Consider the following 27,185-nt stretch of genomic DNA (forward strand, 5'->3'; position numbering starts at 1 on the left):
ATGTTGATTTATTTGCAGATGTTAAACTGTCCTTGCATCCCTGAGAATAAGTCCCACTTGATCAGGGAGTATAATTCTTTAAAATTATTTTTGAATTTGGTTTGCTAATACTTTGTTGAAGATTTTTGGACCTATGTTCATTAGGGATATTGCCCTGTAATTTTCTATTTTTGTGGTATCTTTGTCTGGTTTTGGTATCAGGGTAATGCTGGCCTTGTAGAATGAGTTTGACAGCATTTCTTCCTCTTCAATTTTTTGGAATAGTTTGAGAAGCATGTTCTTTAAGTGTTTGGTGGAATTCACCTGTGAAGGCATCTGGTCCTGGAACGTTGTTTGTTGGGAGTTTTTGATTACGAACTCAACCTTGTTATTAGTAATTGGTCTGTTCAGAGTTTCTATTTCTTTCTGATTCAGTCTTGGAAGATTGTATGTTTCTAGGAATTAATCCATTTCTTGTAGGTTGTCCAGTTTGTTGGCATTCATAGTACTCTTTTATGATCTTTTGTATTTCTGCAGTATTAGTTGTAACTTCTCTTTCATTTACGATTTTATCTATACAGCCCCCCCCCCATTTTTTAATAAATCTGGCTAGCTAAAAGTTTATCAATTTTGTTTATTTTTTCAAAAAACTACAGGGGCTGGCCCAGGGCTGCAAGCGGTTAAGTGCGCTCGCTCTGCTGCGGAGGCCGGGGCTCGACGGTTCAGATCCCGGGTGCGCACCCACGCACTGCTTGGCAAGCCATGCTGTGGCGGTGTCGCGTATAAATTGGAGGAAGATGAGCATGGATGTTAGCCCAGGGCCAGTCTTCCTCAGCAAAAAGAGGAAGATTGACATCAGATGTTAGCTCAGGGCTCATCTTCCTCACAAAAAACAAACAGAAAAGTACCTCTTAGTTTCATTGATCTTTTCTATTGTTTTCTTTCTATTTTTTTTGTAGTCTCTATTTCATTTATGTCTGCCCTGATCTTTGTTTCCTTCCTTTTACTGAATTTGAGCTTTGTTCTTTTTCTACTCCCTTCAGGTGTAAGTAAGGTTAGATTGTTTATTTGAGATATTTCTTCTTTCCTTAGGTAGGCCTGTGTTGCTATAAACTCCCCTCTTAGAACTCCTTTTGCTGCATCCTGTAGATTTTGAAACATTATCTTGCCATTACGTTTGTCTCAAGGTATTTTTTGATTTCCTCTTCGAATTCTTCATTGACCCATTCATTGATTAGTGGCATGTTGTTTAGCTTCCATGTCTTTGTGTGTTTTCCAGTTTTCTTCATGTAATTGATTTCTATTTTCATACCGTTGTGGTTGGAAAAACACTTGGTATGATTTCCATCTTCTTAAATTTTTTGAGACTTGTTTTGTGGCCTAACATCCTGGCCTAACAGGATTTACCACAGAGAACAGCCCACAGTGATGAAAACATTAATCTCATTTTACATCTCCATCAGAGCTCTTGGGTGACCAAGTAGTTGTCAATTATCAGTAAATTCTTTCAAGCGTTTTGAAAGGAATCTTTTTTTTTTTTTTTTCTGAGAAGTAGATCTCAAGAGTGTGCTTAAAATATTCACTAAACCATTTTGTAAACAGATGTGCTGTTATCCAGGCTTTCTTGTTCAATTTAAGACCACATGCAGAGTAGAATTAGCATAATTCCTAAGGTCCTACAATATGCAGAATGGTAAATGAGCATTGGCTTCACTTAAAGTCACCAGCTGCATTAGCCTATAATAAGAGTCAGCCTGTCCTTGAAGCTTTGAAGCTAGGCATTGACTTCTTCTCTAGTTATGGAAGGCCTATATGGCATCTTCTTCCAATAGAAGTCTGTTTTGTCTACACTGAAAATCTGTTGCTTGATATAGCCACCTTCATTAATTATCTTCACTAGATCTGGATAACAAACTTGCTGCAGCTTCTACATCAGCACTTGTGGCTTAACCTTGCACTTTTATGATATAGAGATGGCTTGTGTCCTTGAACCTCATGAACTAAATACATAAAGCAAATATCAGACATTAAGGGAGAAATTGACCATAGCACAATAATAGTAGGGGACTTTAACGCTCTACTTACATCAATAGATGGATCATCTAGGCAGAAAACCAACAAGGAAACATTGACCTTAAATGACACATGACACTAGGGGAACTTAATAGATTATATGAATAACTCATTTTATCGTGCTTTGCTTTATTGAACTTTGCAGATAGCTTTTCTGCTGCTAGCTTCAAGGTTTTCTTTTGCAGCTTCCTCACCTCTCTCAGCCTTCATAGAATTGAAGAGAGTTAGGGCTTGTCCTGGACTAGCCTTGGCTTAAGGGAATGTTGTGACTGATTTGATCTTCTATGCAGACCAATAAAACTTTCTCCATATCAGCAATAAGGCTGTTTTACTTTCTTATCATTTGTGTTTTCACTGGAGTAGCACATTTAATTTCCTTTGCATTCACAACTTGGCTAACTCTTTGATTGATGAGGCCAAGCTTTCAGCCTATCTTGGCTTTTGAGCTTTCCTCACTAAGCTTGGTTATTTATATCTTTAATTAATTGATTTAATTGAATTGATTTAAAGTGAGAGACATGCAACTCTTCCTTTCACTTGAATACTTAGTGGCTGTTGTGGAGTTATTAATTAACCTAATTTCAATATTGTTGTGTCTTAGGGAACAAAGAGGCCTAGGGAGAAGGAAGGAGATGGGAGAACAGTTGGTCAGTGCAGCAGTCAGAACACATACATTTATCGATTAAGTTCGGCGTCTTATATGGTTTGGTTTGTGGCACCCCAAAACAACTGTGATAGTAACATAAAAGGTCACTGATCACAGATCACTATAAGAAATATAATAATAATGAAAAAGTTTGAAATATTGCAAGAATTACCAAATTGTGACACAGAAGTGATCAAATGCTGCTGAGAAAATGGCGCTGATACACTTCTCAATGCAGGGTTGCCACAAACTTTCGTTTGTAAAAACTCAACATCTGCAAAGTGCAATGAAATGAAGTAAAGCCCAACAAAATAAGGTATGCTTGTATATCTATTAAATTCTTCTAATCTAATATTTCACTTAAGGCCACTGTTTCCTTGTTGACTTTCTGCCTGCATGATATATCAATTGATGTAAGTAGGTGTCCAAGTCCCTTAATTGTATTATGATCAATTTCTCCCTTTATGTCTGTTAATATTTGCTTTATATATTTAGGTGCTCCTGTGTTGGATGCATAGATGTTTATAAGTGCTATATCCTTTTGTTGGATTTAACTATTTATCATTATGTAAATAATAATTTACATATTTAAATTTTTGTCTATCTTTTCTCTTGTTACAGTCTTTGTTTTACAGTCTGTTTCCTTTGATATAAGTATTGCTACATCAGCTTTCTTTTCATTTCCATTTGCATGGAGTATATTTTTCTATCCTTTCATTTTGAGTTTGTGTGTGTCCTTACATCAGAAGTTAGTCTCTTGTAGGCCAGCATATAGATGACTCTTGTTTTTTTATCCATTCAGACACCTTATGCCCTTTGATAGATCATTTAGTCAATTTACATTTAAAGTAATTATTCATGGTTCCCTATTTATTGCCATTTTATTGTTTTCTAGTTGTTTTTGTAGTTCTCTGTTCCTTTCTTCTTCTCTTCCCTTGTTATTTGATTATTTTCTTTAGTGTTGTTTAAATTCCTTCCTCTCTATTTATTTCTGTATCTGTTATAAGTTTTTTGGTTTGGGGCTACCATGAGGTTCATACACATCAACCTATGTGCATAGTAGTCTATTTTAAGTTGATGGTCCCTTAGGTTTGAACACATTCTAAAGGCAGTACATTTTTGCTGCCCCCTCCATGTTTTGTTTTTGCCGTCATATTTTAAATCTTTTTATTTTGTGTATCCCTTTACTAATTATTGTATGTATAATTGATTTTACTATTTTCATCTTTTGACATTCATAGTAGCTTTATAAATGGTTGATCCACTACCATTATGTATTGCTTTCAGCAGTGAGATTTTTTTCTTTCATAATTTTCTTTTTTCAAGTTATGGCCTTTTCTTTTCTGCTTAAAGGAGTCTCTTTAACATTTCTTGTAGGGCCAATTTAGGGGTGGCAAAATCCTTTGCTAGTCTTGGAATCTCTTTATCTCTCCTTCAATTCTGAATGATAAAGTTGCCAGGTAGAGTATTCTTAGTAGTAGGTTTTTCTCCTTTCAGCACTTTGAATATATCATGCCACTCCATTTTGGCCTGCAAAGGTTCTGCTGAAAAATCAGCTTATAGTCCTTTGGGGGTTCCCTTGTATGTAACTAGTTTCTCTTGATGCTTTTAAGATTGTCTCTTATCTTTAATTTTTGGTATTTTACCTATAATGTGTCTTGGTACAGACTTCCTTGGGCTCATCTTGTTTGGGACTTTTTGTGTTTCCTGGACCTAGATGTCTGTTTGCTCCCTCAGGTTGGGGATGTTTTCAGCTATTATTTCTTCAGGTAAATTTGCAGCCCCATCTCTCTTTCTTCTCCTTCTGGGACCCTTATAATGGTGATGTTAGTGTGCTCAATATTGATCCAGAAGTCCCTTAAAATATCCCCAGTTTTTTTTTGGTGAGGAAGATCAGCCCTGAGCTAACATCCACGCCAATCCTCCTCTTTTTGCTGAGGAAGACTGGCCCTGGGCTAACATCTGTGCCCATCTTCCTCCACTTTATATGGGACACCACCACAGCACGGCCTCACAAGCAGTGCATGGCTGCATGTCTGGGATCCAAACCCAGGCCGCCAGCAGCAGAGCCTGCACTTAACCACTATGCCATGGGGCTGGCCCCAAAATATCCTCATTTTTAAAAATTGTTTTTTTCTGTTTAGTGTGGTTGATTTCCACTAACCTGTCTTCCAGATCATTAATCTGTTCTTCCATATCATCTAATCTGCTATTGATTTCCTCTACTGTATTTTTCATTTCAGTTATTGTATTCTTCAGCTTTGATTTGTACTTTCTTATACTTTCTGTCTCTTTACTGTAGTTCTCACTGTGTTCATCCATTATTCTTTAATGACCATTACATGAACTTTATATAAGATAGAGTGGGTTTTTTTTTTTTTTTTTCTGTTTCATTTGGTCCTTCTGAGGTTTGGTCTGGCTTTTTGGTTTGGTACATATTCCTCTGTATCCCCATTTTGCCTAATTCTCTATGTTTGTCTCTACGTATTAAGTAGATCAGCTACATCTCCTGATCTTGAAGGAGTGCTTTCTGTAGGACAGGTTCTGTTTGGGCCCAGCAGCACAATCCCCTCTGGCCACTAGACATCCAAGGAAGTTCCCTGTGTGAGTTGCATGTGCCCTTCTGTTGTGGTGCAGCTGTGACTGATGCAGGTGCACTGCCAGGTGGGGCTGACCCTTGGCACAGCTTGCTGTCAGACATGGGTGTGACTGCTGTCAGCATGCTGCTGGCCCCAGTATGGCTGGCTGTGAGGTGCAGCCTCGACTGCTATGGGTCCACTGGTGGCAAGGATTATTGTCCAGCTGGCTGTGAGGTCCAGCCAAGGCACAGAGGTGGGTAAGGCTCTCTCCAGGGCATACTCACCGGTGCTAGCATCTTAGAGGGAGGATTCCAAAATTGTACCCAGCAGCACTAGCATCAGCACAGCAGAACAAGATTGCCAAAATGGCTGCTGCCAATGTTTCAGTCCCTGGGGAGCATCCCGGCTAAGTTCTGCCACTCCAGCAGGAGCTCTGACATTAGTAAGTGAGTCTCCTTCATGTATGGTGTATGTGATATTCAATCTGGTATTTTTGTGTTAATTTCTAGGTCAAGTGAGTCTGTATGTAAACCCTGAAAGAATGGGTCTTCCTTTTTCTACAGTTGTATAGTTTTCCTGGGCATATTCTCTGTTGATTTTCAAAGTCCAGTGTCTTCAGGGCTCATCTCTCCTGTGCAGGATCTGAGGGTTGGGGTGCCTGATGTGGAGCTCGAATCTCTCACTCCTCAGGCAAAAGTACCATACTGTGACATGCCATCACTGAGGTGTGATTTTTTCCCTTAGCAGGACAGTATGTTGCCTCTCTTACCTTTCTTGGTGCTGTCCATTGTTGTGGAGGCTCTGTTCATCCAGTTTCCAGGTCTCCTTCTAGGAAATTATTCCATATGTGTTTGTAGATTTGTTGTCCGTATGTCATGATCTTTTTATCCTGCTATCTTGAACTCTTCTGTTGAGTGTTTTTATGAGGAATGTTTTTTTATGATTTTATCATAAAAATCCAATACCCTGAATTTTGTCAAATACTTTTCCTGTGTATATTGAGATAATCATGTGTTTATTTTCCTTTTTTCTATTAATACCATGTATTGAATTAATTGATTTTCATGTGTTAAACCAAACTTGTATTTATGTGATAAATTCTACTTGGTTATGATGAGTAAGTCTTTCTATATGTTGCTGGTCTAGGTTTGTTCATATTTTGTTGAGAATATTTGCATCTATATACTTAAAGGATATTGGCCTGCAGTTTTCTTATGATGTCTTTTTCTAGATTTGATATTGGGGTAAAAATGGCATATAAAGAATGAGTTGGGAAGTGTTATAGACTAAATTGTGTCCCCCCAAATTCATATGTTGAAGTCCTAATGTGGCTGTATTTGGTGACAGGACATTTAAGGAAGCATTTATGGTTAAATGAAGTCGTTAGAGTCGGGCCCTAATCCAACAGGACTGGTGTTTTTATAAGAAGTGTAAGAGGCATTAGAAATACGTATGCACAGAGAAAAGGTCATGTGAAGACACAGTAAGAAAGTGGCCATCTGCAAGCCAAAGAGATAGGCTTCACTAGAAACCCAACCCTGCTGGCACCTTGTTCTTGGACTTTCAGGCTCCAGAACTGTGAAAAAATATATTTATATTGTTTAAGTTACCTAGTCTGTGGTATTTTGTTATGGAAGCCCTAAAAAACTAATAGAAACAGGGTTCCCTCCTCTTCTATTTTTTGCAAGATTTTGACAAGTATTGATATTAATTATTCTTTAAATTCTTAGTAGAATTCACCAATGATGTCATCTGGTTCTGGGCTTTCCTCTGTGAGAAATTCTTTAAAATTTTTTTATTGATCTCTTAATAGTTTATAACATTGTGAAATTTTGGTTGTACATTTTTGTTTGGTAATCACCGTACATGTCTCCCTTCACCCCTTGTGCCTACCGCCTACTTTCATTGCCCCTGGTAACCACAATACAGTTTTCTCTGTCCATGTATTGGTTTATATTCCACATATGAGTGAGATCATATGGTGTTTATGTTTCTCTTTCTGGCTTATTTCATGTAACATAATACCCTCCGGGTCCATCCATGTTGTTGCAAATGGGACGATTTTGTCTTTTTTTTAATGGCTGAGTAGTATTCCATTGTATATATATACCACATCATTTTGATCCAATCATCAGTTGAAGGACACTTGGGCTGCTTCCAATTCTTGGCTATAGTGAATAATGCTGCAATGAACGTAGGGGTACATAAGCGTCTTTGGATGTTGATTTCAGGTTCATTGGATAGATTCCCAGTAGTGGGATAGCTGGATCATAGGGTATTTCTATTTTTAATTTTTTGAGGAATCTCCATACCGTTTTCCATAGAGGCTGCACCAGTTTGCATTCCCACCAGCTATGTATAAGAGTTCCTGTTTATCCACATCCTTTCCAACATTTGTTGTTTCTTGTCTTGGTGATTATAGCCATTCTAACGTGTGTGAAGTGATATCTTAGTGTTGTTTTGTTGTGCATTTTCTTGATGATTAGTGATGTTCAACATCTTTCCATGTGCCTATTGGCCACCTGTGTATCTTCTTTGGAGAAGTGTCTGTTCATTTCCTCTGCCCATTTTTTGACTGGGTTGTTTTTTGTTGTTGTTCAGTTGTGTGAGTTCTTTATATGTTATGGAGATTAACCCCTTGTCAAATACATGTTTTGCAAATACTTTATCCCAGCTGGTGGGTTGTCTGTTCATTTTGATCCTGGCTTCATTTGTCTTGTAGAAGCTCTGTAATCTGATAAAGTCCCACTTGCTTATTTTTTCTTTAGTTTCCCTAGTCTGAGTAGGCATGGCATCTGAAAATATTCCTTTATCACCAATGTCAGATAGTGGGTTGCCTATATTTTCTTCTATAAGTTTTATAGTTTCAGGTCTCACCTTCAGGTTTTTGATCCATTTTGAGTTAATTTTTGTGAATGGCAATAGCAGATGGTCCACTTTCATTCTTTTGAATGTGACTGTCCAGTTTTCCTGACACCATTTATTGAAAAGACTTTCCTTTCTCCATTGTATGTTCTTAGCTCCTTTGTCGAAAATTAGCTGTCCGTATATGTGTGGTTTAATTTCTGGGCTTTCAATTCTGTTCCACTGATCTGTGTGTCTGTTTTTTATATCAGTACCATGATGTTTTGATTACTATTGCTTTGTAGTATGTTTTGAAGTCAGGGATTGTGATACCTCCAGTTTTGTTCTTTTTTCTTAGGATTGTTTTAGCTATTCAGGGTCTTTTGTTGCCCTATATGAATTTTAGTATTCTTTTTTTCTATCTCGGTGAAGAATGTCATTGGGATTCTGATTGGATTGCATTGAATCTGTAGATTGCTTTAGGTAATATAGACATTTTAACTATGTTTATTCTTCCAATCTATGTGCATGGGATGTCTTTCCATTTCTTTATGTTATCATTGATTTCTTTCAATAATGTCTTGTAGTTTTCATTGAATAGGTCTTTCACCTCCTTGGTAGGACTTATTCATAGATATTTTATCCTTCTTGATGCAATTGTAAATGGTATTATTTTTTGAGCTCTCTCTATGTTAGTTCATTATTAGCATACATAAATGCAACTGATTTCTGTAGATTGATTTCGTACCCTGTGACTATGCTGTAGTTGTTGATTATTTCTAATAGTTTTCCAATGGATTCTTTAGGGTTTTCTATAAATAAAAAATTGTTGTCTGCAAATAGTGAGAGTTTCACTTCTTCATTGCCTATTTGGATTTCTTTTATTCCTTTTTCTTTCCTAATTGCTCTGGCCAAAACCTCCAGTACTATGTTGAACAGGAGTGGTGAGAGTGGGCAGCCCTGCCTCGTTCCTGTTCTCAGAGGAATGGCTTTCAGTCTTTCCCCATTGAGTATGATGTTGGCTGTGGGTTTGTCATAAATAACCTTTATTATATTGAGGTATTTTCCTTCTACACTCATTTTATTGAGAGTTTTTATCATAATGGACATTGGATCTTGTCAAATGCCTTCTCTGCATCTATTGAGATGACCTTGTGGTTTTTATTCTTCATTTTATTGATGTGGTGTATCACGTTCATTGATTTGTGGATGTTGAATTATCCCTGCATCCCTGGTATAAATCCCACTTGATCATGGTCTATGACCTTTTTAATGTATTGCTGTATTCAATTTCCAATATTTTGTTGAGAATTTTTGCATTTATGTTCATCAGTGATATTGGCCTGTAATATTCCTTCTTTGTATTGTCTTTGTCTGGCTTTGTTATCAGGGTGCTGTAGGCCTCGTAGAATGATTTAGGAAGTGTTTCATCTTCCTCTATGTTTTGGAATAGTTTGAGAAGGATGGGTATTAAATCTTCTTGGAATGTTTGGTAAAATTCACCAGAGAAGCCATCTGGTCCTGGACTTTTATTTTTTGGGAGGTTTTTGATTACTATTTCAATCTCTTTACTTGTGATTGGTCTATTCATATTCTCTATTTCTTCTTGGTTCAGTTTTGGGAGGTTGTATGAGTCTAAGAATTTATCCATTTCTTCTAGATTGTCCAATTTGTTGGCATATAGTTTTTCATAGTATTCTCTTATAATCCTTTGTATTTCTGTGGCATCTGTTGTAATTTCTCCTCTTTCATTTCTAATTTTATCTAATTGAGCCTTTTATCTTTTTTTCTTAGTAAATCTGGCTAAGGGTTTGTCAAGAATCAACTCTTCGTTTCCTTAATCCTTTCTACTGTTTTTTGTGTTTTTTTTTTTTTGGTCTCAATTTCATTTATTTCTGCTCTGCTTTTTATTATTTTTCTGCTTCTGCTGACCTTGGGCTTTGTTCTTCTTTTTCTATTTCTGTTAGGTGTAATTTAAGGTTGCTTATTTGGGCTTTTTCTTGTTTGTTAAGGTGGGCTTCTATCGCTGTGAGTTGCCTTTAGCCAGGCTTACTACTATATGCTGTGGAGTGGGCCTTTGCCTGTTGACATATTTAGGTGAACTATTGGCTTCATGTACTGGTTTTTCCTGCTCCTTCCCCAGATTTGGGAAGTTCTTAGCTATTATTTCCTTAGATAGGCTCTCTGTTCCTCTTTCCCTCTCCTCTCCCTTGGGAATACCTATAGTTCTTACGTTACCCTTCCTAATTGAGTTGGACATTTCTTGGAGACATTCTTCATTTCCTTTTAGTCTTAGTCCTCTCTCTTCTTCCATCTGGAGCATATCTGTATTCCTATCATCTATAATGCTAGTTCTTTCCTCCATATTGCCAGCTCTGTTCTTTAAAGATTCCAGATTCTCCTTTATCTCCTCCATTGTGTTCTTCATCTCCATAAATACTGATTGGTTTTTCTTTATGATTTCAATCTCTTTTCTGAAGAAACTCCTTATCTTCTTGAATTGTTTATCTGTGTTTTCTTGTATTTCGTTAAGCTTTTTTATGATAGCTATTTCGAATTCTCTGTCATTTAGGTTATGGACTTCTGTGCCTTCAGGGTTGATTTCTGGGTGCTTTTCATTTTCCTCCTGGTCTGGAGATTTAATGTACTTTTGTATTGTTGTTGCTCTATTGGCTTTGTTTTTCCTCATCCTGGAAATATCTGGTTGCAGTTTCCACCTGATGCCACCTTGTTGGGGTTAAGGGTTCTGTAATCTCAGCCCCTGTGCTCCACCCTGGCTGCTCTGTGCCTGCAGGCCACATGCCTGCAATCTGCCCTGGCCACTTGTCTAGTCGGCTAAGCTCCAGTGTCAGGCATGTGGGGCAGAGGTGCTCTCTCTTTTGCCAGCTGTGTCCCTGGGTGGGGGGCTTCTCGCTGGCCCCTCTAAATACACTGTTCTGGTGTGCTCAAATGTTGATAGCACCCCTGCAGCAGTTCTGAGTCCTCTGTGTGGGAGTTTCCCGCTGGCTGAGAGAGCTGGAAGTGCTTTCCCTGCAGACGGCCACCCATCACCCCTCTCTGGGAGTCACATGGACCCAGATCACTGATCTGATGGGGAGGGAGAGGATTTCTTCTTACCTCTCCCCACTTCCTTTGGGGGCCCCAGCATGTCCACTCTCAGATGTGTGGCAGTGTGGGTCTTTCAGATCTTCCTTTTTGCTGTGTAGGAGTCCGTTCTTGATCTGTGACCCTCCCTTTTGTTGTATCTTATTGGGGAAGAGTTTATGGGAAAGCTCACTCCACCATGATGCTGACATCACGAATACGAGAAGTTTTTTGATTACTAATATAGTCTCTTCACTTGTTATAGGCATATTCAGAATTTCTAATTCTTCTTGAATGAGTTAAGGTAGTGTGCATCTTTCTAGTAAGTTTTCCATTGCATATAGATGTTCTAATTAGTTGGTGTACAGTTGTTCGTAGTATTCTTTTATAATCCTTTTTATTTCTGTAAGATTGGTAGCAATGTCCCTTCTTTCCTTCCTGATTTTAGTAATTTGAGTCTTCTCTCTTTTATGATTAGTTAGTCTAGCTAAAGAATTTTTCAATTTTATTGATATTTTTCACACATCAACTTTTAGTTGCATTGATTTTCTCTACTATTTTCCTATTTCACAATCACTTAAAGTTCATAAAGATATATTTCAATGATTTTTTTTCTTACAAGAAAATATATCATTGCTCCTAGGGGGCATGTGACTAATGATATACGGTAAATTTCAGGTTAATCTCATTTTCTCCTCAACACGAATCCTGGGCAAAAATCCAGCCAAGGCCTAGGTTATGTGATATACCTCAACTGTAGGTGACAAACTGTGGCTTGTGGCCATACTTTTATTTAAGTGGCTGAGCATCTTGAGGTTATTTTTTAGAGAACACTAATGACTGCTCTGAGAGCCTAGTGTAGATTGTTAGCCCAGCTTGCTTAGGCATAGCCTTTGAGTGCTTTAGCTCCAGACTTTAAGAGTGCATGCCAAACATAAAATAGGCATTTTTCTTCTAAATAAGTGTAGAAATATGGATAGATTGGGAAATTAAAGAAAAAGAAAAAAAGATCATTTGCTTTGGGAAAGTATGCGTAATGTACTCACCATTCATTATCCAATGTATATCAAAGGTTACCACTTTTGCTGAAAGATGAAAGAAAACTTTCATTGAATGTGACTTTGTATCTCTTATGCTTATACTAAAAACTGAGCTTATGGATTTCTGATTCAGTGAAGTGTGGGTGAAGCTAGAACAGAACAAATAACTCACTGATATCTACCCAGTAGGAGTGCTTGTGGGAAATGAATAATATACTCTCATTACCCTCTGACAAGTGACATGCCCTTTTGTTCACTTACTGCTTTTGTTATTTGTATAAAGGCATGAAAGAAAAATGGTTGAGTGGATAAGTGACATTTTTGCATGTGGCATGTCATGTTAGTGCTGAAGGCTCTGATCTTTAAAAATAATTTCCAAGTCTAATTTATGGTTTGAATTATCATTTTCTAGAGATTATAATTTTAAACCATTCTCACAGTTGTCCCCCTACATTTGTATTAATGTAAGTCCAATAAACTACATGTAATAAACCAGTATCTGTAAAGACATACTCTGGTGCTTAATACTTCAGTCTTCACCTGAAATATATCCAAGCAGATCTAGTCTCAAGATTTTAAGAAATAATAATTATATTTTATGAGAAAATTTGAGGTATGGTCAATTTAAGATTCCACAAAATTCAATGTCTGTGAACCTACATTATGTAGGTGAAATATATATTTTGTCTAGTCATTTGAAAGAAATAATATTGCAATTCATTTTACATAGATCTCTACATTTATTAATACCTTTCTCAAAAGTTTCTTGGATGTGTTTTACAAAGTATAATGGTATTTATATTACTTATAAGTGTCTATACCTTAAGATATGTCAACAAACAAGTGGATATTTTTATTTTTATTTTGTAAATGAGAACAACATTTAAACTAATGATATGGGGCAGTGATTCCCTACTGACCACTGACTCGCGCTGCTCTGCATATCTTAATGAATTAGGGTATGCTGTATAAATAAAGAACTCATCCTACAAGTTCCCTAAATTGGAAGCCAGTTACACGGGTCATTCTTTTTAACTAAAAACATTCATGAATACTCTTTCTGATAATACAAGTTTACTGGGATAGAATAGCACTAACTATTGATATGTATAATGCTTTTTGTTCATGCCTCACTTCTCATTAATAATAATGTAAAAGTATGCTCAAGTAAAATGATTTAGAGATTTTCTGCTTTAGTAATACCTGAGCAATGAGTCCCCCAAACCCCTAATTGTAGTGTTTGTCAAGGGTTTGCCCAGGAAGATGTGTGAATTTTCCATTTTCTGATGTTCCTTTTCTTCTATCTTTTCACTTTCAATCTGTGTAGTTGACTATGTGGCGTGGCATCTTGATTACTTTATCAGCATATAAATCCAACAAATAAAAAATTACTATGTAAGGTTTAGGATTTCACTTAGGTAATTAATGGAAGAATCATTAAAAAACAAAGTAATAAACCATAGAATGCTCAGTTCGAATCTAGTACCTTCTAGGCTAGTGTTTTTTTAATGATAATTTTGAAATAGCACTTCGTAACACAGCAAAGCTTTGTTTTTTTGTATAAATATTAATTTATTTGTTTTTACATGCAAGAAGTCTCAATTAATAAACATTACTTTAAAATTTTAAATAGAAAGTTTGGTAAAATAGGATAATCTAGGAAATGTGTTTTTATGTCCCTTTGTGTGTGTGTTAGAACTTAAACTGTTACAAGTAATTGTAAAAAATAATGATTATTTATGAAAAAATTTCCCGTATAACTACTAGGCTATTGACTTTTACTTCCACAAATAAATGTTAATCCCATTTCATCAGAAAACAATGTTTGAGGTATAAAATTCTATAATAATACGTTTCCATGATTCTCAGACATTGTCTAAGTTTCTATAGGTTATGTTTTCCTAAAAGAATAAGTTAGTTACAGAAATATTTAGGGTAATAAACCTTGAAGCAGCTGATAATAAAGCATACAATGTCCATGTTCTAAAATAAAGACTATAGGGCCGGCCCCATGGCTTAGCGGTTAAGTGCACGCGCTCCGCTGCTGGCGGCCCGGGGTTCGGATCCCTGGGAGGCGCACCAACGCACCGCTTCTCCGGCCATGCTGAGGCCACGTCCCACATACAGCAACTAGAAGGATATGCAGCTATGACCTACAACTATCTGCTGGGGCTTTGGGGGAAAAAATAAATAAATAAAATTAAAAAAAAAAAATTAAAAAAAATAAAATAAAGACTATACATTTTAATCTTCGTCCACATTAGAGAACTTCAAATTGCGTATTTTCTACAGGCAATAAATTAGCAACTGTAAATGAGACAAATAGTAAATACTTCAAAAAATAATCTCACATACAAATATTTACAAATAAATATCTAGTGGAGCCCTTTGTAAAATCATGGCAAGTTATAAATAGAATAGATAAATAAGATTAATATATTAAAATATTATTAATGATTTTAATACTTAGTAATAAAGCTTTTATAAATTAAAGATGAGATACTATCTTGGTAGATTGAAAAAAATCAGCTCAAGTCAATTTCCTGCCCCTATATTTGGCAATAAAAAACACTAAGCCTATTTTTCATGATTTGGAGCTAAAAACTAGAAAACTCTCATACCTAAATCATAACAAAAATCTTGATTTATTTTTTATGGAAAAAATGTATCTATCTATACCAAGATTATTTAGAGAGGCAATTTGATTTTTGGCATAATATGACTTACTCTCTTTTTAAAAAAAAATATGACTTACTCTTAATAAAAACTCACTGAAATAAAAACCAAGTAGAAAAAATCCAGGTACTGAACTCTTAAAAATTAAAGAGAACAATGAAAAAAAATGTCTGTGGTTCTATCACCCAAAAAACTTAACAGTTCTCTCTAGCACTGTTCTTTTAAATGTCCTAGGTTTGTTTCCTTTTTGGGGGCTACATATCATTCTGATGTAATCTTGTAACCCTTTTTATTTAATATTTAAAAAATCTCGCTATAAATTCTTTATAAGTGTCTATTTAGATAGCTACACATAATACATTAATTAGATATAACATGATTTACTATTTTACTTGGTGAAGATTTATATTCTATTTTTTCACTATTTTAAATATTTTGAAAAAAAATTTATTGCACAATACTTTTTCTGTACTCAGGATTGTTTCTTTTTAATAGATTTCCACAAGTAAGTCACTAGACAAAGAATATGAATATGAACACTTTTAAGTTCTTAACATACTTTGCCAAGTGGATTTTCAAAAATGTTTCAACTCTCCCTTTACTGCGTCTGCAAATGCCACTTTACTGCTACCAGAATTAGCCAAGGTTTAAAATGAGAGACAAGGAGCCGGCCTGGTGGCGCAAATGGTTAAGCGCCTGTGCCCTGCTGCGGCAGCCCAGGGTTCGCCCAGTTTGGATCCGGGTGCGCACCCACGCACTGCTTGGCAGGCCATGCTGTGGCAGCGTCCCATATAAAGTGGAGGAAGGTGGGCATGGATGTTAGCCCAGGGCCAGTCTTCCTTAGCAGGAAAAGATGGGGATTGGCAGATGTTAGCTCAGGGCTGATATCCTCACAAAAAAAAAAAAAAAAATGAGAGACAGCACCTATAACAAATGCCAACTTATCTAAACTTTGCTAAAGAGTTTGTAAATATCATGAAAGACATTTGGATTTTACTTACTCTTTAAGTTTTGCAAAAATCACCTGAAGAAAAGCTGCTTTCCACAGCTAACTAAACAAAACAAGTTTAAAAAACCCACGCAGTGCAGTGTGTATAAAACTCATGTGCACATCTTGCAACTGCAAGCTATGATATGAATATAGTAACATGATAGAGATTGTGCATTAATTTACTCAATATTTATTGAGTATATTACTCTGTGCCAGGTACAAGGTTAGGGGCTATGGGATATTACCTTTGATGTAAAATTTTGTTATTATCTACTCTCTCGCCTGTCAGCCTCAATGCCCCTCTTCTATGTGTTGTGTAATCAAGGAACATTTTGAGGAAATCTAGGAAAGCTTCAATGGCAAATACTGAAGTAAACTGAATTCTTTGCAAACTATATTCCATGTTCAAATTCACTCACAATTCAGAAGGGAAAAACTAATCTTAATCACGTTAGTTAGCTTGAGTTTATGACAATATTTGTTTGGCAGAAAGAACAGGAGAAAAGGAGGAAACCATAATAAACAATGATTTAGAATTACAATGGTAATGTTAGTAAGAAATGCTTACTGTACTATTTACTCCAGTTTCTGACAGGTCAAACATCACTGCTATAGGTTTTCCATTTTCTCTTTTAGCATCATGTTCCAACCAGAATGATATAAGCTTCTTTTTGTCCAACACGGTTTTATGGTCTTTTATGTAATAGTTCACCTTAGTCCAGACTTTAAGCAGAACAAAAGATAAAAATAAGAAAATTATTTATGGCATAAATTATCTATATGTATATGCTGGAAGAAACACACACCCCCATATAAACACACAATACACACACACATATCTATACACACACACACGTATATATATTTAAGTTTCCTTTCCCTTGACATTTTTCTTAATTCATGCTGAATTTTGCTTTTCAGATTAAAAATATTTCTTCTTTCTTTAAAGGAAAAACAGTGTGCACTGTGCTCTCTTTGGCAACATATTTACCAAATGGATTTGGAACAATACAGAGAAGATTAGAATAGCACCTGGGCAAGAATGACATGCCAATTTCTTCCATATTAAAAAAAAATAGTGTGCACTTGGCCCCCTAAATTAAAGAATAGTCAGAGGTAAACTATTTTTTTACTATAGAAAATTAACAAATTTCATTAATAAATGAGGGAAAAAGAAAATATGGTCAAACAGTTAATATTTGGTAATAACATAAAAGTACTCATCAGTGTGCCTAACAAAAAAGCACTGATCTGTGAAGCACTAGAGAAAATGTTCCATCCAGAGGAGAAGACTGGACAGAGGCAAGATGGAGGCCTGAGCGGGTGTCGTGCACGTGGGTGGAGCATGGCAAACTGTTCAAAGTGATGCAGCAAAGAGAAAATGAGACAAGTGGTGAGAGGAGAAGCTAAATAGAGAGACAGGGCTGGGCTTGAAGGACTCTGAATGAAATGCTAAGGTGTTCTGATTTTCCTATTTAAAACATCTCTTCGTAGCAGCACAGAGCGGAGACTGGAAGAGGCAGAGCAGAGAAGGAAACCCGATAGGCTATGTCCTGGGAAGGCTTTCGGTGCATGGGGGTAGTCAGCGACTGAACCGAGGAAGTGCAGGTGAAAATGGAGAAGGAACTAAAGTGAAGTTGCGTCAGAGGAATGAGCAGATGGTTGTGGGCCTGAGCTGCGTAGTATGGGAGGGCAGGTGGTGGGACACGGTTCAGCTGTGTGTTGTGTTGAAGGCAGCTGGCAAGCAGTCCAGTGGCACCACTTGGTGGGTAGCTGGGTATGTATGTGTACGTGGCCTGAGGATGATGTGGCAGCTGAAGATACCAAGGTGCTTGAGATCGCCCAAGGAGACTGTATCAGCTGGAAAGCAAGAGGGCAAGAAAGGAATGAAGCCTGGGAAGCCCATGACAAGGACAGATGGAATCAGAGAAATCAGCAAAGATTATTGAGAAGGAGGAGCCGGCAATAAGAGGAAAATTCTGAGAGAGTACTGTTAGGACAGGAACAGACCACAGGCCACACAGAGGGCAGCAACGCAGGCGCTGACCCTGCAGGAAACTGCCTCGGCAGAATATCTGCTCAGGACTGGGGTCTGACACTCCTGCCAAGTCCCAGCCCTGGTACAAAGCAAGCTGGATTTGGGGCAAGCGGGAGAGAGGAGTAACAAGGGTGTCCCCAGGACAGCAGGGATGATTGTGACTCTTCCTCCTGTTATCACACAGATTTAGGAAGAAGTTAAGGGGAGAAGACGGTGGGAAACTTGAAAATAAAAAAAGTCCATTTAGCAGCACTTACGGACTGTCAAAAAGATTTTTCCTGAAAATACTGGGTGAATTTCAGCATCACAGTCAAGACAGAAAGAAAATAGCAACTCTGAATTACAACATTTTGGCTGTGATACAGGTTGTAACATTTGCCTTTACTGCTTACTTTCTTGTACTTATAGCTACAAAGTGTCTGACACTTGGTAAAGAGGGACCTAAGAATTCAACTGTAGAAAACTTGACGCATGCTACATATGGAAAGAGGTGTGCCTATTATTAATTCAGTTGAAATAGATAACTACATCTCAAAATCTTGAAAAGTCAGTATATTAGTTAAATATACTTACACAATTTGTTGTGTTCTTTGTCATAACCATGGAGATAAACACCACTGATTTCCAATAATCAACTAAGAATGGGGGATTTACTCAGGTCTAAAAAGTGATAAAGTTAGGCCACTAGTTATAATTTAGGGGCTGAAAAAAGAAAACTCACAATGGGAAGGTAATGTTAAACAGCAGTTTGATATAAAAAAGAGAAAGAATTCAAACATATGGAAGGAATTTCTGATAAGTAGTCTTTTACTATGTAAACAAACTATATAATCATAGAAGTAAGAGAAAAAAACTCAGTTCTCTTACTACCTCAGCTATTATTTCTATAGATACAGTTCAGTAATCAAATTTTAGTTGTGTTTCAGGCAGGGACTTTCAAAACATATTATCATTGCTGGACAATTTCAAGATACTAAAAATATTCACATTATTACCTCAGAATTAATGAAAAAAATTCATTGAAAAATTAATGAAAAAAATGAAAAAAATTTCTCTAGTAAACAACATTTTTCTACAAAGTTTGATATCGAGTAGAATTTAATATCTTTTAAAAGCTTCAGGCAAATAGAAAATACTTCAGGAAAAAAGTGGGTGAAGACTAATATAGCAAGGCAGAAAGCAAGGCTTTTGTTTCATTCACCAGTGGTTCCCCAGCAACTTTCAAAGATTTTCTTTTTTTTTCTTTTCTTTAACCTTTGTCCTTCTGTTATATTTCTACTGTTTGCCACTGTAAATTAGCATTTACATATAAGAAAAAATATTTCTTGAGTTTAAATGGTAATTCTGTACTTAAATGATCTAGAAATGTCAGATTTATATTTTGTAGCTTGATTAACAAATGCTTTTCTGTTTGTTGAAATTGCCTATAGTTTTTACATTTTCCATCAAATTATTTCTTAAATCTTCCCCTTCTCATGGATTCTTTCTACAAGTTTGAAGACTGGGGATAGTATATACTTTAGATTTATTTGTTGGCTATTTTGTATTATCTCTAGTCTTGGTCACTCCAGGGTTTATAATCCTCCTTTCTTTATACCTAATCTTAAATCAGTAGTTAAGTCAGTTTCTTCTTGCCAAATATTTAGGATAGAGATAACACAATCTTTTCTGTTAGGAGATCTTTACATACTTGAAGACTATCATGAAACTCCTTCTAAGATTTTAAACTCTTGTTTTTGAAATGTTAAAAAGAAGTCACGAATCTTGACAAAAATGTCAACCTAGTAATGGGCCTGGAAACCCAGAAGTGAAGAGAAGGCTACCATATGTATCCCTAGAGATAAACTTCTTTTGGGGGCCAACTATTCATTTAGTAATTCTATGTGGAGTATCTATTAGCACAAAGCACTCTGAGCGTAGAGAAAAACATAGGTCAAGAACTGAGAAAAACAGGCAGATAGTATTTCCTTATCTGTAGGCCTAGTAGTGAAGATGCTATTTTGCCATTATTCAATGGTACTGAACTAAACAAGCACAGATGAGGAGACTTCACTGAGAGTGAAGAATCTGAGTGTGATTCTGCTCCCTGTTGATCTATTACCTTATGAATTATACTATGTATAAAACTTACTATTAAGATGCTCCTTTGAAAATGTTATTAAAATTTTATAAAAAAAAATATTCTGCTGTTTGTGATTATTGCCAAGAATATTTGTAAATGTAAGATTAGATAAATATAAAACAGTGACATTTATGCAGGAGATATTATATTGTCACAGTTAAACTGAACAGTTTACTGTTGACAGACATTTCTTTTGTCCACTGAAAACTATCATCAAGCATTTTAAGTGTTTCATCTACAACTTTGTGTCTCCAAGATAAGTCATTTTCAACCCAGTTATCATCTTATTGTAGCCTTTTAACATCACATGGATCATATTTATCTGGCTTACCTAAGGGAAAAACAGTAATAAATGCCCAAGTCAGATAAACTCTGCAGTAAATAATAACAACAATAATGACAATGGAGAAGAGAGACCTGGAAGACAAAGCTAAGGTATTTCAGGATAGATACAGAGAGGCAGTTTGGATGAAAATGCAATTTAAAGAGGTGATGGAATTTCTTTTTTTTTTTTTAATTTTTTGTTTATTGCAATAACATGGAATTTCTAAGTGTAAGGAGAATAAAGTCACCTAAAGACTGCAGGTTTAATTTGAGTAAGCTCCTCCATCTTCTTTATTATTTTGTGTTGTTAGTTGACAAGTTTTATAGATTTTACTTCCTCTCTATTTGCACTGCCTTATTTCAGGTCCTCGGAGTTAATAGCTGAAAGGACAGTAAAATTTAAAGTGCATTCACAGAAATATCTTGTTTCTTAACCCCTTACCTTAAGCTGTTATATATGTTTTCAGGGTTGTGTGGCTCAGATGAAAAAGTATATGGGAAAGTACTTGGAAATTTAAAGCACCATACAAGATTAGCCCATAATCATGCATTTATAGACTGTTGCCTTGGCTAGGGCCTTTTATCTGTGGCATCTATTTTTCTAACCTATGAGTGCTTCTATAGAAGGTAAAGCTTGAAAATTTTTTTCCCCCAAATTTTATCTTCTTTATTAGCTAAAAGATCTCCTCTATTCTAAAATTCATGGTGTTCAAAGCACTATTTTCTTTAATTAGAGATGGCATTTATAAGCATAAGTTGGCTATAAAAGTTTATACTATTTAGCATTGAGATGGCTCTTGGGAGCTATTGTCCCCTAATGATGCATCATACAGTTTAGCCGCTGGATAACCCTCTCCACTGAACCAATACCAGTCAAGTTTTTTCCTTGAAATTACAAGCTGTCTTTATACATTTTCAAGAAAATTTCTGACAAATACCCAAATCTGAATAACTAGCAGGTATAGTTTACCTGCTAAATAAAGATGGTGGTCTATAAAAAAGATGTTAGCTCGCAACTCAAATATACTTAGTATTCAGTTGTGTTTTATGTGTACTTCCCCATTTTTGTCAAACAGCATATTAAAAGGACAAGTACATAGAATCAAGATTTAATAAAATTAATATTTTTTACTTCTTCTCAGAGATATTCCAAAATAGAACTGGCTTTAAAATTTTTTTTAGTTGTGAGTGCTAACAATGAAGAATAAAATAACTATTAGTCTTCCTTTGGGCTAAAGAGCCAGCAATTTTACAGACCCTTACTTTTCATCATCAGTGCAAACGTAATAAACATAGTGAATACAGCAAATTACAACTTAGTATTTATCGTGAAAATAATTTTGACCTGATGGGCTCCTGAAAGTGTCTTGGGGATAAACAAGAGTCTGTGGAGCACACTCAGAACCATTTTCCTAGAACAATATCTGGCAAGTGATAAAAACTCAATAAATATTAGCCATAAGAAGAATAATAAAATATCATTGTTGTTGTTATCATTATTGCCCCTACCACTTGTGCTACCACTAGGAATACCATAAATAAGACAATCCCCTTTAGAACCTGCTGCTCTTAGATATCTTTCAGGGCTGCAGATCTTTGAAAGGAGAAACCTCCATTTATATTAAAATGATTAATTATTGTTATTAGTAGAACATGTACTTACACGTGACATGCTTATTGGTAATCATTTACTCCCTGGACAGATACAAATAAAAACAGAAGAAAAAGAAGAGAGAAGGAGAGTATTACAGAAGGAGACGTGGGAGTTGCGGGACAGGCAGAAGAAAAGTGGGGCTAGAAGACAGAGGATAAGGGGATCGAGGAAAGGATGAGAACAGAGGAGGATAGAGATAGAATGAGACAAGAGAGAGAAAGAGAAAGATGAGCAAGGCAAAAATAGAAGAGGCAGAGAGATAAAAGAGTAAATTGAACACTTAAAGTAATGAAAATATAGCCTGAGACCACAGGCCGAAGGCAATAAGAATGGTGCTTAGGTCAACACAATTTGTTGCTTTCAAATACAGCCTTCAGACAACTGAATCCTCCAGTGACCTGGAGTTCTCAGAAAACCAGTTCTTTGTAAGTCCAGATATTTCAGGAAGAAGCTAAAGATGCAAACTCAAACGTATCTGAAGATACAAAAACACATCTGCACACATGAACACACACAAATACACACTCTTAGGGCATGATTTTGAACATCAATAATTAAAGCCTTTGAAAGGAAAAATGGTTGTGGTTCAAGAGGGCAAGGTAGGAAGATCCTAAATTTTGGACATACCAAATGTATAGCTATATATGGGACAATTTCCTCTGAAAAACAACACAAAACTAGCTGAGCAAGTCCTATACATCAGGCAAATGAGAAAAAACCCACACTGAAATGGATAGGAGAGGCTGACACACAATCTTGCCATAAACCCCACCCTTGGTGTGGCGCCCACAGTCAGAAGGAAACGCAAAACCTGGAGCTTCTCCCTGAGGAAAGAGGGGTTTGAACCCCACATCTGGCACTCCTATTTTTAAGACCTGTACCTGAGAGATAAGACCTCAAAATATCTAGCTTTGAAAGCCAACAGGACTCACATCCACAACACCCAAAAGACTACAGCACACTGAGAAACACTTTTTAAAGAACTCATGAGCACACACTCACCCACCCCAGAGCCTAGCGTAGAGGCAGCTGACTGAAAATGGCCCAGACTTTCTGCAAAAGAGGCATATTTACTTATCTTAAAACAGTGACTTGAAGGTCAGGCTTCTAATTTCTAATTTAAGCTCTATCTAAGGTCTACTGAAAAAGTCTCCAAAGACAGAGGCCGGTGGGTCCCATCTTTGCAAGCTCCCTCTGCCTCACTCCACCTCACCAGTGTCTCCTGAAAACGAGCTTATACCCTGTGTGGCCACACAGAATTTTGTGCTCTCCCCAGGAGACACCTCTAGATCATCTGGCTCTGGTGGCCTGTGGGTCCCACAGGACCACAAGGACTGTAACAAATGGATAAAGTGTCCTTAAACACCTACACCCCAGGGCACAGCAGAGACATACCTGACTTAAGAGCATAGTGTAGGGGGAAGAGGGAGAATCTCCCTCTGCCCTTTTCCTTAAGGTTCTTATGGCTGGCCAAATAATCAACAAGACAGGTTAGCAGGAGAAAATAATACCAAGTTTAATAACATGTATACATGGGAGAAACTCAGAAATGAGCAACTCTTCCCTCTGTCTAAGCTGCTTGCTTAAGTATTGCAGCTAAAGGCCAGGAGCGTGTTGGGGGTAGGTAGTGGCCTGGGACTTCAAAGGGCAGGAGGACAATTCTTTTCAGGGTCATCTATAGATAGTATGGTCAGGGAGAGACAGAGTTTTTGATAAAAGGGGCTTGGTGCCCCTCCCATTGTAACATCTATTTTACATTATCTTTATAGACATCATGATAGAAGATCTGTTCCAGGAAGGAGACACCATGTCAAATTCTTTAGGCAGTTAGTGGGGGAGGTCAAATGTCATTCAGAGAAAACAATCAAGGTAAAGAGATATATTTCAGGGTGGCCAAATCTTGATCTCCCACAGTCCCGCCTTTGAAACTGAAAGTTTCACAGTCCATTTGAAACTTAAAGAAGTTTCATAGTCCAGATGCTGAGTTGGTAGACTGTTTCATCTCACTGAACCCATTTCTTAGTCCTGATAATAGATCAGTTCAATTAAGTTCATTTTAGAAGGTGGTGATGTGGGTGGGCTCTCAAGGTTAAACCTATATTGTGGAAGCAAGCAATCAAGTATTTAATAAGAAGCATTTCTGTGTAAACGAAAGAAAAACAAGGTTAATGGTTAGAGCAAGTTGTAAAGCAGTTTTTGAGTTCAGAGGACAGCCAGTGAAGAAGAATTTTAGATGTCAGCGTCAAAGCATCTTTTGCAGTTTAAAATGTCTCTGATGATGTCATCGGGTAATCTCTTAAGTTTGTATCAAGTCCATCGGCTTCAGTTTGTAAGGCTTCAGGTAAAAGGGCAGGTTCAGTTTTCAGTGATTCCAAATGAAAATGATGGAAAAAATCAAAAACGTTAGTTTGGAGATCTGTAGCCAGATATTTCAGGAGACTGGAAGAAATCAGGATCCAGTCTAGTCAACAGATATAAAATAAAAACCTCAAAAGACAACAAAACTAGGATCTAATATCCACAAATGTATACTATAGTTTTTACTGAAATATAACTTTTCTTTCTAAAATCACCATCATTTTTATTGATAGCCAAATTAAAACTAACTAGTTTGCAAAATAAGTCTAGTTCCAAGAGAGTTGGCTCAATTATTTACATAAGTACAGCAAGAATAGCAGTTGATCATATAGGCTCTTTTAAATCTGCTTTGCTGGAACTTTTTATAAGGAATCTCACATTGGACTTCAAAGGCCTCTCGAGGCCAGAAAAGCCAAGCCAAGGATTTTGTCATCAGACTTTGCCTGCAATACCTACAGATTTGGGTGAATTCCTCTCCTCCAAGGTTCCCCCCAAATATTTCGAGGCTCCTTGTACCTGCCAGATAAGTGACATTCTTTACTTATCCTGGTAAGTGCTGCTTGGAACATAAGGTACCAGGCCAATATTTCCACATGGCTTTATTCCATAAAGTCCAATCTTCATTCCTCAAAAGCTGTATGGTTATATGGCGTTCCAGTCACAGCCTTGGTAATATAACCAGTGTTTCCAATTGTGTTCTGTTATAAGGAGAACAGATTCTTATTGAACTTATGCAAATAACTATATTGCCATGAAAACAACAATACTTACTTACTAAGAGTTTCCAAATCCTGGAGGGATCAGGTAGAGAGAAAAAGATAAATATTTTAATTTTACTTACAAAAATATCATTTACCAAATTGCTATATATCATAACTAGCTCAGGAGAAAAGAGAAAAAGTTTTCCTTAAATCTGAAAAAACAAAACATTAAAAATTCAGCAATACTTCAAATGAAAAATCATAAAAATTATAATCATCCTTATCAGTTCATTCAGTCCTGTGTAATCCATTCTTGATCCCAATCTTTTTGTTAACAGCTTCATGAAGTTATCAGTCTCTCCATCAGATTTCTGTAATTTTTTACCAAGTTCAGTTTTATGATCAGAAAGTTTGTCAGAAACCTGTACTCCAGTGTAAATGTCAGAGTCCTTTCCATGAATTTTTCTGAAGTTGAAACCTTTTGCAAAAGCATTAGAGCAAAGAAATAAGTCTGTAAACAACAAGACCTCAAAATGTCAACTGACAGAGAAATTTGGTTAATTTTGTGACATACGACACTTTAAAATAATAATAACCAGAATTATGACTGATAACCAGGACAGATCAGAATTTCAGTAATGTTATACAATTTTAAAACACCTATATCAATAACATTTACCCACAAAATACCACCTAAGAAGACTTATCATCACTTGTCTGACAATGCTTTCCATGTAATTTAACATACTGAATCAGCCTAATAAGTTTAGTATCTTCCTCCTTATAGGAAGAGAGCAAATTTCTTTGAGAAGTTCCAGGGCCCTTTGAAAATTCTCAAAGAAAAAAAGTAAAAATAAAGACTTTATTTAAGATATGAATTTTGGGGAGCTTGTCAAAAATATAAAAAGTCAAAGCAAACAGAGCATTAACAGTCCATAAAGCCTTAATAGAGAGACCTCAGTCTTTTGAACACAGGAAATTATTTTAAGTTTTTTTTTTTTTCTGTCTTTTAGGTAGACTTACCCAAAGGTAAAGAAAAATCTTTTGTAACCTCTTTATCAAGTTTAAGAAAATCATCCTTTTAAGAGAAATAAGACCAAATTATAATTTTGTACCAGCTTACTTTTGATATTAAAACTCATTTACTTAATTAAATTTATTTTAATCTTAGCCAACTTGATCATGTAAAAACTCTTTTTCTGGAATTCTTTCTACAAACTTTCTATAACTTTTTTTTTACATTCAGAATTTGTCCCATGTCTTTCTTTTCCCTCCTAGTACTTGAGGACAAATTTATCTTTCTTAACCAAACAAAATATTTCCATTCTTTGTTCCTTCTTTATACATGTTACTTTCCCTGTACACAGACACATTTTTCTTAATTTTTTTAGTAGCTGCAATCACATATATTAATTAGAAATTTTAACCTTTAGAAACCTTAATTTCTAAGTTAAAACTAAGTAAACAATTATAAATTTTCTTTTACATTAGTATCTTGTGGCTTGGAAAATTTATAAACACTTCATAACTTTTAGAAATATGTTACTTTATAGTACAATCTTTTAATAAAACACGTGTTTACCAATAGACCCAAAACACCTTTTAGTTTTCCTGTAATGAAAAGCCAAAAGTAGACAAATATACATTTAGCAATCAATGTCTAATATCTTATCTTATTTGGAAATGATACTCAGAGAATTTTTTTCATAAAATTTAGCAAAACTCTCAAGTTTTAAGTCACCAAAAAGAGTTTGGAAGCTGTAACCACCACAACCCATAATTATTGTTTAAAGTTCATCCAACATTCATCCTTTTCACAACTATTTAGTTACTTATCCCCAATAATTATTTAGATTGCCTACAAGACTTCATAAGACTTCAGATAAAATTAGCCATCATTTAAATTACTATTTTTGTTAACCAGTTCTGTAATAGAAATAACATCAGTTTTTTCCTACAAAATTTCATGTAAATTTCATCACCTCTTATACCTTTAGACATAGTTATCATTGAGATTTTTATCAATAGGTCTTGGTCTTCTAATTTTGGACAAGGGAAGCATTCCCAGTCAGACAT

The 27,185-nt window shown here is 36.0% G+C and overlaps 1 non-coding gene and 1 pseudogene across 1 annotated transcript; one reads left to right on the forward strand and one right to left on the reverse strand.

The window, feature by feature from the left end:
- Positions 1-20,395, reverse strand: part of LOC147911637 (motile sperm domain-containing protein 2-like) — a 35,359-nt pseudogene extending 14,964 nt beyond the window's left edge.
- LOC147911638 (U6 spliceosomal RNA) lies at positions 16,879-16,989 on the forward strand. Its single transcript, XR_015550826.1, has one exon. It is a non-coding gene; the product is annotated as a U6 spliceosomal RNA (small nuclear RNA).
- Positions 20,396-27,185: the final 6,790 nt, after the last annotated feature.

This window comes from Ceratotherium simum, chromosome Y, assembly GCF_057802395.1.
Source record: "Ceratotherium simum simum isolate JZ-2026a chromosome Y, ASM5780239v1, whole genome shotgun sequence".
NCBI classification, from domain to species: domain Eukaryota; kingdom Metazoa; phylum Chordata; class Mammalia; order Perissodactyla; family Rhinocerotidae; genus Ceratotherium; species Ceratotherium simum.